The sequence below is a fragment of the Myotis yumanensis genome, unplaced genomic scaffold, assembly GCF_028538775.1.
Source record: "Myotis yumanensis isolate MYYU_CA2020_CCGP unplaced genomic scaffold, mMyoYum1.0.hap1 SCAF_13, whole genome shotgun sequence".
NCBI lineage: Eukaryota > Metazoa > Chordata > Mammalia > Chiroptera > Vespertilionidae > Myotis > Myotis yumanensis.
Window position 1 is genome coordinate 49,263,954 of NW_027223764.1, and position 12,742 is coordinate 49,276,695.

Consider the following 12,742-nt stretch of genomic DNA (forward strand, 5'->3'; position numbering starts at 1 on the left):
AGCCTAACCCTAACTCTAAGCGGGAGGGATGCTCTGCAGGCACCTCTGTAAGACTGGTTTGGAGGGACCTGTGTTCATCTCCAGCCCTTGTCCAGGGAGGGGTTCCCCGGCACTCAGCATGGCAGCACGGCCCTATATCATCTTGCCAACACACCATGTTCTGACTCCATACTCACCGGTGGCGCCAATCTGAGATATTTAGTCCCCTTTGTGGGGTCTCATGGTTTTTCACCAACTTAGCTCTAAGACCCTAGCCTCTGATGGGGAGGGGGATATGACCCATTGTAAGATCCAGAGTACTTTCAGGTTGCTAAGGAAAAGCAACTGTTCCACATAGAGAGACCAAAGAGCATGTTCACGTCTATGAGTGGTCCTTAGAGGGACCCCTGTGGACATAAGAAGTGACGCCCTCAGTGTCTCTACACAGATAGGGGATTAATGTCACAGACCAAATTGTGTATAATGTCCTTCAGTGTAGGTTGAGGGCCACCAACCAAGGCACAAAGCACTAACAGTCATTCTTCGAGAAGCCATGGGAGGCGGTAGGCACGCAACCCCACTGCTCTGCTAACGCGGCAACATTAAAAATTCTCTCTAGAGGTGAGTCCAGGGTGCACTTCGCAAGCACTCATCCACAGTAGCCTTTCTCTTAGCCACGCGTTAGAAAGCACATGGGGCTGTGAGGCTGGGATTTCACTTGGAGTGTTGGTACCTTCCACTGCCAATTCAGAAATGGGCCACCTCCCTTCATAATAAACTGAGTCGGGACTTGTTAGATCCTCTTATGCATCAGCACTTCTTAAAAATATATCTTTCTACTGATCTCAGAGAGGAAGGGAGAGGGGAAGAGAGATAGAAACATCAGTGATGAGAGGCATTGATCGGCTGCCCCCTGCATTCCCCCTACTGAGGATTGGCCTGCACCCCACACATGTGCCATCACTGGGAATCATACCGTGACTTTCTGGTTCATAGGTTGATGCTTAACCACTGTGCAACGCTGGCTGGGTTGAGCCACACCAGCTGGGCTAGATAAACTAAGATGCTATCTTATCTGGTAGATGCATACATTTAATTTCACACTTGGGAATGCTTCTGTTTCTGGTATTCCTGCAGTTTGTGCCTTACTACACAAGATTTCTAGTAAAATATATTTCCTGAATTGTTCAAAAAAGATGTGTGTGTATAGGTGTGTATGTTTTAATTGCAGATGTTGCCTTATCGAATATATTTGCTAGGAGAGAACTTCCGTTTCAAATAGGCATGGATGAGAATAGACTTCATGCTTAAAACTTTATACATATGATAACTGGAAGAATTTCCCATAGGCTGGCTTCTGGTCCCACGTCAAATCTTGTTTCTCCTCTGCTGTCTATAGATTTCCTAAAACAGGTGCTGTGGGACCTGTTTATCACTGAGCTGGCTGAATCAGAATGGTGACCCTAGAAGCCATCCCTACACTGGGAAGACGGGCAGCAACATAACTACACCTGGAAGTGACACAAATAACATACACATATCCGGCTAAACCCAAACTAAATGTATCTCCAGCTCGCCTTTCCCTAGCGAGATCCCAAAGATGCCGAGGGCCACGCCAACATGAGGGGCTTGAGGAAAAGTCAGAGTAGAAAGAGCCATCCATCTTCACTGTTTGCACTTAAAATAGTTTCCTTTTGCAAATTCTACAGAAACACACGGCCACGTAAAGCATTCCCGAGCCTCTCCCATGAGAACCCCTTGCAAGCAAGGGGCTCTGCAGCTTCGTGGCGAATCCTTCTCAATCTGTAGCACTTGAAAACTCAGAAACGACAAAGTAGCCATCAGATCCCCAGCCCGGATGCCTTGGCAGAAAGTGGTATCCCACGTGGGATACAGACCCGGGAGAAAAGGCAGGTTGAGAGGAAGAGGTGGTAGGTTCATTTTTCTGACATGATAAATTTGAGTTTTTTGAGGAATATTCTGGTAAAGGTATTTATTGATACACTTTTAATTCTAGTGCCATCCCCCCAAACCCCCATCCCTGTTTAAACAAAGAAAATTCAAACAACCCAAAGGAAGATAGAAAAGTGAAAAAAAGAAACAGAGAGAAAGCATATTTCACATGATATTCAAAATACTTCAGAAAAAAAAAGAAAACAGCCCTGCTGGTGTGGCTCAATGGTTGAGGGTCAACCTATGAACCAGGAGGTTACGGTTCAATTCCCAGTCAGGGCGCATGCCCAGGTTGTGGGCTTGATGCCCAGTGGAGGGCATGCAGGAGGCAGCCCATCAATGGTTCTCATCATTGATGTTTCTCCCTCGCTCTTTCCCTCTCCCTCTCCCTCTCCCTCTCCCTCTCCTGTTCCCTCTCCCTCTCCCTCTCCCTCTCCCTCTCCCTCTCCCGTTCCCTCTCCCTCTCAAATCAATAAAAATATATTTTTTAAAAAGAAATTCTTCCATCCTGATGGCTATTTTAAGACCTCATAGTGCCCCCAACCTGGTGTAGCAACAAAAGAGGCCGTGCTTGTCCCAGGGAGCACTTGGGACCTTTTCTAAGTCTCTAATTGGTCAGCAAATAGGCCAGACAAGTGGATTAATATTTTCTTTAAATATATATATATTTTTATTGATTTCAGAGAAGAAGGGAGAGAGAAGATACAGAAACATCAATGATGAGAGAGAATCATGGATCAGCAGATAAGTTTGGTGAGATGCAGCTGGTGAGGGTGAGCATTTGTCCCAGAGGAGGAGGCCAGGCCAAACCCAGCAGCCTGCAGGACACGCCCAGACACTGGGTACCCACATCAGGGAGAAGTTCCTGTGTGCCAGGCTCTTTCCTGCCCTCCGCCCCCCACGACTTGCCTGGGTTGGGGAAAGGCAGGCTGTTGGAGCTGGGCGTGTCCTCTAAGTCCTTAGTCTAAGAAATGGTAGTGTCTGTGGGAAGGCAGGGAGCAGGACCAGCTACTGCCGGGAGCTGCTGCTGCAGGCCACCTGCCCGAGTCACTCTAGTAAGGAAAGTGGCCCACGAGAGGAAATCCTAGGGGACCTCTAAAGATGCCCCCCCCCCCCCCCGAAGTACCTTCTCTTCCTGGTGGTAGAGAATCTCAGCAGCTCCCCTGGAACCAGTCACATTCACACCCCGCCCCCCCATCTCTGGTGTTCCCCTGCTTGGGAGGGGCAAGAAGTATTCCGTGGTCCCTCTGGGAACCGAACGGTCCAAGCACAGCGTGTTAGGCACACGTCTGTGGCCAGGAGGAAGAGGAGGTCCCTGCTGGTGGTGGGAGAAGGTAAGGAACTGAAAGGAGACGCAGGCCCAAACGTCCAACACGCACAGTCCAGGGTCATCACATCCGTGGGAGCGTCACGGAGAACGCAACAGTAGCCATAGCAACAGAGCACCCAGGTTCTCACAGCCCTGACCCTGAGCCAGGGAGAAGTCCTGCCCCGAGGACCCACACCCTCCAGTGACCAGGAACCACTTGGACATCCCCCAGCACTGGAAAGGCAGTAGCAACCACCTGGAGCAAAGTGCTGTCCTCGGTGCCCAGAGATACAGAGACAATTATGTGACCTTTGCAAGGAGCGGCCATGCAGTCCCTGGCTGGCAAGGTCCAGAGTCTTTGATGTTGAGCCCAGCATCTTGCTACAAGAGGAGCAGCTGGTACCCTGGGAGCCTGGGAGCTGCAGCCAAGCTAGTTCCCTCCGGTTCCACCTCAGCCAAGGCTTCCTCTCCCCCTTCTATTGTCTCCTCCTCACCCTACTTCCCAGCAGTTTCAAATGAAAGTCCCTCTCAAATTCTGCAGTCTCACCCTGGCTAGTGTGGCTCACCCTGGCCAGTGATGGGTGAACAGGAGGCAGTGGATCGATGTTTCTCCCACATCATTTTCTCTATCTTCCTCTCCTTTTCTCTTACTTTCTAAATTAAAAAAAAAAAAAATTAAAAAGAATAATTAGCCTGGCTGGCGTGGTTCAGTGGTTGAACATTGACCCATGAACCAGGAGGTCACAGTTTGATTCCCAGTCAGGGCACATGCCCAGGTTGCCTGCTCGATCCCCAGTGAGGGGCATGCAGGAAGCAGCTGATGGATGCTTTACTCTCATCATTGATGTTTCTATCTCTCTCTCCCTCTCCCTTCCTCTCTGAAATCAATAAAAATATTTTTTTAAAAGAATAACTACTTGGGAATCATCAATTCAGGCAGAAGCCCAAATAACATTCTGATTAGGAGACAAAGGCAATGGGTATTCGTCAAAGGGGGAGGGGAACAATTACATCAATAGAAGAAAGGCATTTTTGTAGTAGGTAGCTAGGTACATATGCCCAGAGCAGAGTAGAAACAATAGGCCAGGTGCAGAGGGTTACCAAGGCGGGAGCTCTGGGTGCCTAGCAACAGCAAAACCACAAGCTCTTGCATGACCACTCCCTTAAGCATTTACCTCTGGAGATGACTTCTAGGCCTCAGTTTTGTTTCAGCTCCAGGCCCAGAGGAGCAGCAAAATAAGATGGCTGACATGGGGACCAGCTGCACGGATTAATGACCCCTGCCCCTGGTGCCTGCCAGTCTGTTAGACCACCGCCCTGACCCTGAGGGGGCACACCCGGAAAGCTGGTGAATATTCTCCTGAGTTCCTCCGCTACTCCTGACAGAAGCCCTTAAGAGTCCTCTCCCTCTTTCTCTCTTTCTCTCTCTCTCTCTCTCTCTCTCTCTCTCTCTCTCTCTTTTCCTCCCTCTTTCATCTTTCAAGGCGAGTATCTCTCTCTCTAACTCATTTCCTGAGTCCATTTCTTCTGTGTTTACTTCTGCCTCTGGGACTTTCTCAATAAACTTTATCTTATAGTTTGGGAAAAAGAAATCAATGAACTGAAAATTTTAAAAAAACAATAACTGGGAAAACAATTTAAATATCCAGATTAGCAAACTGGGTGAAGAGCTGTAGAGAGAGAAACATGTGTATATAAAGCGTGAATATACATTCACAAAAACTGCGACATTAAAAAAAATTCTGTATGGAGGCCACAAAAACATCTCAATAAATTCTAAAAATACCACATTTTCTCAATTTCAAGCATTAATGTTAGAAATCTATGACAAAACATGTTAAAGCCATAATTTTTAAAACAAAAAAACACATTTCTAAATAATTCATGAATTAAGGATGAAATCTTAACAGAAAAAAATCCCCAAAATATTTATGAATGAGAGATAACAAAAGCATGGCATATTAAAATTTGTGATATGTAGCTAAAGCAGGATTTATAAGGACAGTTATAGTCTTATATACATCTACTAGAAAACAGCAACAAATGAATTTGAAAATTAATGCCCTAATGTTCATCTCTAAAAACTCGAAAAAGAACACCAGGACAAACCCAAAGAAAGTAGAAGGAACAGAACTCAAAGACAAAAGCAGGAATTAAAGCAATAAATAGTTTTGTTTTGTTTTTTAAAGATTTAACATAATTTTAAAAATTAAAAGTCAGTTCTTTGCAAAGTCTGGCAAGCCTTCTGAATCAGATCCTCTCACCAGCCCCTCACTGACACCAGGGACCCTTTACAAGCCTCTGCTAGGTGGGGTACTTACGATTTGTTCTTCCATTAGACCAAGACCTTTATTTAGAGCAACAGAGGGTTCTTCTGTGCCTCTGTCAGGGGCACCAGGCACAGGGCCAGTCTCACTGGCTGTGCTCAACCGCTGTCTGCTGAAGCAGCCACGTAAGAAAGATGACAGCACTATACTAGTCAGAGCGCTGCAGCACGTGCCCTTTGCATAGGGCACCTACGTTCCTTACCTCATTTCACGTGTCGGGGCCCAGGGCACGCTGCCCCCACATGTTCCAACAATGGCATATTATTTCGAATTAAAATCACCGAAGAAGCACCAATGCAGAAAGAGTTCTCTGACTTTCTTCTGTCCCCCTTAAAGCTGGAAATAAATCACCATGATAGATTTACTTGTTCCTGAAGGACTGAGAGACAACCTTATCACAAGAAACAGGAAGTCCATGCCCTGGCTGGGAGCTCAGTTGGTTAGAGCGTCGTCCCAATAGGTCAAGGTTTCAGGTTCGATCCCTAGTCAGGGCACATATAAGAATCAACCAGTGAAGAATCGATTTTAAAATTTACAAAAATAATCCAGAGTCCAAAAAGCAGTATAACTAATCCCTGTTACTCCTTTACTACCCCAGACCAAACTTTGTTTAGATTCCTCACTAGTAAATATCCAAACTTGCTTAGATTCCTTTCTAATGAGCACTTTCTATGCCCTGTCAGGTTACCACAAATTTGTCTAAAAAAATAAAAAGGGAGAGCCTGTTCAATCATTTCTTTGAGCCTCATTTAATTTTTGTTTGTTTGTTTGTTTGTTTGTTTGTTGTGGTTAATCCTCACCCAAGGATATTTTTCCATTGATTTTTAGGGAGAGTGGAAGAGAGAGGGAAAGACAGAGAGAAACATCGATGTGAGAGAAACACATTGATTGGCCACCTCCTGCACCTGCCCCAGCCAGGCCTGGACCGGGGAGGAGCCTGAAACCAAGGTACATGCCCCCGACCAGAATCGAACTCGGGACCCTTTGGTCCGCAGACTGGCGCTCTAGCCACTGAGCCAAACCGGCCAGGGCTAATTTTATTTTTATTGTTAATCCTCACCGGAGGATATTTTCCGTTTGATTTTTAGAGAGAGTGGAAAGGAGGGGGAGAGACAGAGAGAAACATTGATGTAAGAGAGGCACACCGATTGGTTGCCTCCCGCAAGCACCTTACATGTTCCCTTCTTCCTCAACTACCTGCAAATCACCCATTCTCCTTCGGAAATCTAAACACCCTGCTCCCCTGCATTCTCCTTTGTCCAAAATGTCCTTTCCCAAGGTGCCTCGCTGTCGCTGGAATTTCCATGCCTATGTGAACTCCCCATGGGCATGTTTGAAACTTTGATTTTTCTCCTGTTAATATCTCTGTTAATTTGATTAGCCCAGCCAGAACATACAAAGTGGGAGGGAGAGTATCTTTTTTAGCCCCCACATTAATAATCCTCTGACCCTTAGAGCTCAGTTCTGAGGCAGGAGAGTGTGTGCTACATGCAGAAGGAATTCCACCCTAAATGACCTGGTCATTCAAGAACCACTCACTCAGATGTAAAAATGGAGTCATTCAGAGAAGCTCGCCTTAGTGGTTGCGACAGCGGTGGGGGTGTGGGTGGGTGGAGCAGGGTGTCCAGGCAGAGGGGCTGGGTGGGCGCCAGGTGGCCTTCACAGACCAATCCTTCCCTCTCCCTCTACGAGAGCGTGGGGGAAGAAGGGGGTGGGGTGGGAGGTGACAAATGCTCCCTCCAATGCTGCGGGTTAGATGGGGGCCTGGCACAGGCCCTGCTAGTCCGGCCAGCTACTGTGCCTATCCCCCACCTCCCAGTAATGACCACTGTGTTTTCTAAGTTGTTCTGGAATCTTTGGCCTCAGTTTAGCCCTCACTTGCCCACTCATCTCCAAAAAATGCAGTCCAGGCTGGAAAAGGAGCCACGCCTTGAGGGAGGAGGGGTTGTTGGAGAGGCCGGGGAAGATGACTGGGTCCCAGGGCTCATCACGGGCTCTGGCTAGCTGCCCAGAGGGCGCGGCTCCCCAGTACCTGCACCCCTGCCAGGGCAAAGCACAGGCCAGAGCCTTCCCCTTCAGCCAGCCGCGACCAGTCTTTCCCTCTCAGCCAACTGTATAAGGGCAAAATGCGACCTGCAGCACTGCTGGTAAGACCCCAAATAGCCAACAACCTGAATGTCTTCCCGTAAGAACTAGGTGATAAAGAATGGTGACGCGCACGGTGACGCGCACGGTGACGCATACTGTGCAGTCACTAGAAAGAAGCAAGTTGATCCAGCTCCGCTTGCATGGAAAGACCCTCCAAGATACTGTGTAAAAAGCACGTTGCAGAAAAATACTGCAAGGCCGCTCTGTAAATGATATATCACATGAATATGCACACACATATATAGGGTGCCCCAGCAAACTGAATATACACACTTTGAGTCATTATAAAGGCAGTATTTATTAAAATACATTTCATTTCCAAAATTGAGCTATCGGCTGTTAAAGTGTGTATACATTTTTGGGGGACACCCTGTATATACATAGAATGTGCTGCAGAAAGACCTGGAAGTGCACACCTAAAAAGTGGGTTGGGCCAGAACCGGTTTTGCTCAGTGGATAGAGCATCGCCCTGCAGACTCAAGGGTCCCAGGTTTGATCCAGGTCAGGGGCATGTACCTTGGTTACAGGAACATTCCCAGTGGTGGGGTGTGCAGGAGGCAGCTGATCAATGTTTCTCTCTCAGCGATGGTTCTGGCTCTCTATCCCTCTCCCTTCCTCTCTGTGAAAAATCAATAAAATATATTTTTTTTAAAAAGTGGGTTGGGTGACTGAAGAGTAAATCTCAGTTTAAAAACATTTTTTTTTTTTTAAATTTAGAACAAAATGTTCTTTTTCCAGGAGCCCATCCAGTATACCACATTACATTTCATTTTCACATCTCCTTAGTTTTCTTTTGGCTGAGACAGAGCTATGTCTCAGACTTTCCTTATTTTTTTGATGACTTTCACAGTTTTAAAGACTACTGATTAGGTATTTTATAGAATACTAGAGGCTCAGTGCACAAAATTCATGCATGGTGCAGTCCCTAGTCCTGGCCCATGATCAAAGCACCAGCCTCTGGTGTAGAAGAGCAGGTCCCAGCTGACCTCTGGGCCCTGGGCAGCACCTGGGCCCCCAGGCCCCCACGGGCCCCCCTCCACCTGAGTCACAGCACCTGAGTCCCCACACAGAGGTGCGGTGAGTGCGGATGGACACCACAGGCCTGGGTGTAACATGGGCCTCTGGGCCACCCAGTGGCGCCACAGGGAAGTTGGGTGGGCAGCGTGCTTTCTCCTGGCTGGCCTCACAGACTGGCTCCTTTGCGTACCCACGGGGAGCCCAACCGGCCCCTGTGGCCCCAGTAGCTGCAGCTTGGCTCACCCAGAAGAGGCTACGCAGGTGTGGAGCGGGCTCCTTGCAGGCACCCGGTACCTGAGCCCAGGAGCTTCCCAGGCATGAGCCCTGGCATCCTGGGGGAGGGTAGCAGGGGGAGGGTAGCAGGGGCAGTGAGAGCGAGCTCAGCAGGCACCCCGCATTCTCACTGCACCTCCATCCCTGTCATCCCTCCCCCAAGTAGCCAGCGAGAGGTCGCAGCTATGGCCAACGCCCGCCATGTTCTGCACTGCCTCCTGGTGGTCAGCACACGTCATAGCGAGCAGTCGAACAACCGCCCAAGGGGACAATTTGCAACAGAGGCTGAATAGTGATATGCTGCATAATATCATAGCACTGGTATGTAAACCATCACTATTAGTTCCAGACATATCAATTTCTTCAACTTCTGTTGTATCACTGCTGTCTTGAGTCACTGTCTATATATGTGAGATCATCCTCATAAATGGTGACATTTTATGAGCTAACTTTGTGTTCTCATGGCCAACCCTTCTCTCCCAATGAAATTGAAGCACCATTTTGTCTTCCCTGTAAAATTGACAATGTTCATTTCACTTGCAAACATTCTTGCCTGACATTGAATAAGCTTGGTTAACACACATAAGCCACTCTGGTGCTGCTCCATTATCCAAGTCTTAAGCCTCTGCTCCAAGTTTTCCCATTTTGCTGATTTTCCTCTTAAGGTCTTTTTTTTTGGCATCTTAATGAGTTGTTCTTCCTGTTTTCTCCACTGTCTGATCGTACACTCAGTGGGAGGAGGTCCAAATTGTCTCTCTGCAGCTCTGTTTCCATGCTCTTTTGCATAGCTGATTACATTCAATTTGAATTTTGCAGAGTGAGACAATTACTTACCAGTATTTATCTTTTTATTTTTTGACATCTTTATGGGCTCAGAATGCTCCTGTCCCTGTTGCATCTGCGCACTCTCCACCTCCATTTAAAGCATAAGCTGACGTCAGTAACAATAAGGCTGGCGACTGGAGGAAGCCTGTTTGATGAGGTATGGGCAGCTACACATCTGCCTGGCTCCCTCCTGGACTTCTGTGTAGAAGATGTCCCTCGATTTTCAGTCTAACGATTTTAGAAAAAAATAGTGTCTTATACACGGAAAAATACGGTACTTAATGAGGAAACATACACAAGTATTTTTAAAAGGCATCTATGTTTATAAGATGGGTGTCTATAAAATATAGTGAAAACTAAATCTTGCTTTTCTGATGTCTAAAATAATCATTAATAGAAATATTATTCTACCAAAGACACTTTATTTTTTAAAAATGTTTGTGTTTTTCTTTAGAGTGAGTGAGAAAAACGTCATTCATGGGCTGCCTCCTGCACTGCCCCCTACTGGGGATCCAGCAGGATACTAGGAACCAAACAATCTTGGTGCATGGGACAATGCTCAGCCAATTGAACCCCACTGGCCAGGGCACCCAAAGACACTTTAGAACCAAATCTTAGTAATCTTCAGGGACCATAGTAACTCATTCCTGGACCATCATTTTCAAGTTCTTTATAATTTTCTCAGTAGTACATTTGCCATGTTCTCATTTTCACTTATGAGAATGAAACTGGACAACCAATAGGCCTGGGCTGCCTGTCACTACTTGAGCCAATTAAGCAGAGACAGGGTTGAGTCATATATGTGCATTTATTCCAATAATGCCAGCAGTATGGGAGAGCAGCAGGTCCTCCACAAAAATTTGCTCTGCACCCCCCCGCACCCCCCATAAACCAGCTGCTTATATTGGGTAGGACAAGGATGACATGAAGTAGACAGAAGGAATAAAAATGGGTGTGATGGTTACAGGTTACAGGCAATGTGGGCGGGAGGCCATTGTTTAAGCAATAGGGTGGTTAATCTTTCCATGATAATAGGATAATAGACCGCATTCCAAGGTTGACTTCCAGGTCCTGGGGGCGTACAACTCCCAGCTGGGTTAGAATGTGCATTCTTTCATCAGAACAAAACAACCATGGTTAATAGAGCATGTTTAATATTTCTTTTTTTTTTTACTGTTTAGTTTTTATTTCTTAATCATAAACTTAACTCTGCAATCCAGTTAGACTGGGAAGGGGTAAGGAAATTATGGAAACCAATAAACTGGCAAGAGCACAAAGATTATAGAATATTCCAAGCAAATCGGGGTAAAGGGGTGCTCCCCTGAGCTACAAAAGGAATGGTCTGGTGGTTAAGATAAAACACGTCAAATTTATTAGAGTTGTGCACAGTCAGCAACGGTGATCTTCTTGCTGGTCTTGCCATTCCTGGACCCAAAACGCTCCATGGCTGTCACAATATGCATGCCTTCTGTCACCTGGCCGAAGACCACATGCTTGCCATCCAACCACTCAGGCTTGGCAGTGCGGATGAGAAACTGGGGACCATTTGTGTTAGGTCCAGCATTGGCCATGGACAAGATGCCAGGACCTGTATGTTTCAGGACAAAGTTCTCATCCTCAAATTTCTCCCCTTAGATCAGCGGTTCTCAACCTGTGGGTCGCGACCCCTTTGGGAGTCGAATGACCATCGGAAAACACATATATAATTACATATTGTTTTTGTGATGAATCACTATGCTTTAATTATGTTCAATTTGTAACAATGAAAATACATCCTGCATATCAGATATTTACATTACGATTCATAACAGTAGCAAAATTACAGTTATGAAGTAGCAACGAAAATAATTTTATGGTTGGGGGTCACCACAACATGAGGAACTGTACTAAAGGGTCGCGGCATTAGGACGGTTGAGAACCACTGCCTTAGATGGACTCACCACCTGTGCCATGATGGCATGTGAAGTCACCACCCTGGCACATAAATCCCGGAATAATTGTGTGAAAGCAGGAACCTTTATAACCAAATCCTTTTTCCCCAGTGCTCAGAGCACCGAAGTTTTCTGCTGTCTTTGGAACTTTGTCTGCAAACAGCTGGAAGGAGATGCGGCCCAAGGGATCACCATCGATGTCAGAGAACACGGTGGGGTTCACCATGGCTGAGGAGCAGCTTCGGGGCGGCTGTGTCTGCAAAGCCTAATATCTAATCTAATAAAAGAGAAACATGCAAATTGACCGCACCTCTGCTACGCCCAAGCCATGTCCACCAGCCAATCAGAGCCACTATATGCCCTAACCGGTTTGGCTCAGTGGATAGAGCGTCAGCCTGCAGACTCCAGGGTCCCAGGTTCGATTCCGGTCAAGGGCATGTACCTTCGTTGCAGGCACAACCCCAGTAGGGAGTGTGCAGGAGGCAGCTGATTGATGTTTCTAACTCTCTATCCCTCTCCCTTCCTCTCTGTAAAAAAATCAATAAAATATATTTAAAAGAAAAGAAAGAAAAAAGAGAAACATGCAAATTGACTGCACCTCCGCCACGCCCAAGCCATGCCCACCAGCCAATCAGAGCCACTATATGCAAATTAACCCAACCAAGATGGCGGCCAGCAGCCACGGAGCTGGAGCAAGCAGGAGGCTTGGTTGCCCCGGCAATGGAGGAAGCCAAGCTTCCCACCTGCCCTGGCTGGCTGTGGCCTCCGCTCAAGGCAACAAAGTTTCAATTATAGAAGATAAATAAATCCTAGATACCTGCTTCCAGCCAGCCTCCACTGGGAGCGTGGGTGGCTGGGGGCCATGGCCAGCCTGCAAACAGCCATCAGCCACTCACCCAGGCTGGCCAGGCACCCCAGCAGGACCCCCCTCCCTGAAGGGGCTGTGGCCAACCTGCAAACAGCCATCAGCCCCTCACCCA

At 47.1% G+C, this 12,742-nt stretch overlaps 1 pseudogene; it reads right to left on the reverse strand.

Moving 5' to 3' along the window:
- Window positions 1-11,204: 11,204 nt before the first annotated feature.
- On the reverse strand, window positions 11,205-11,991 carry LOC139021586 (peptidyl-prolyl cis-trans isomerase A-like; annotated as a pseudogene).
- Between the last annotated feature and the right edge of the window lie 751 nt (window positions 11,992-12,742).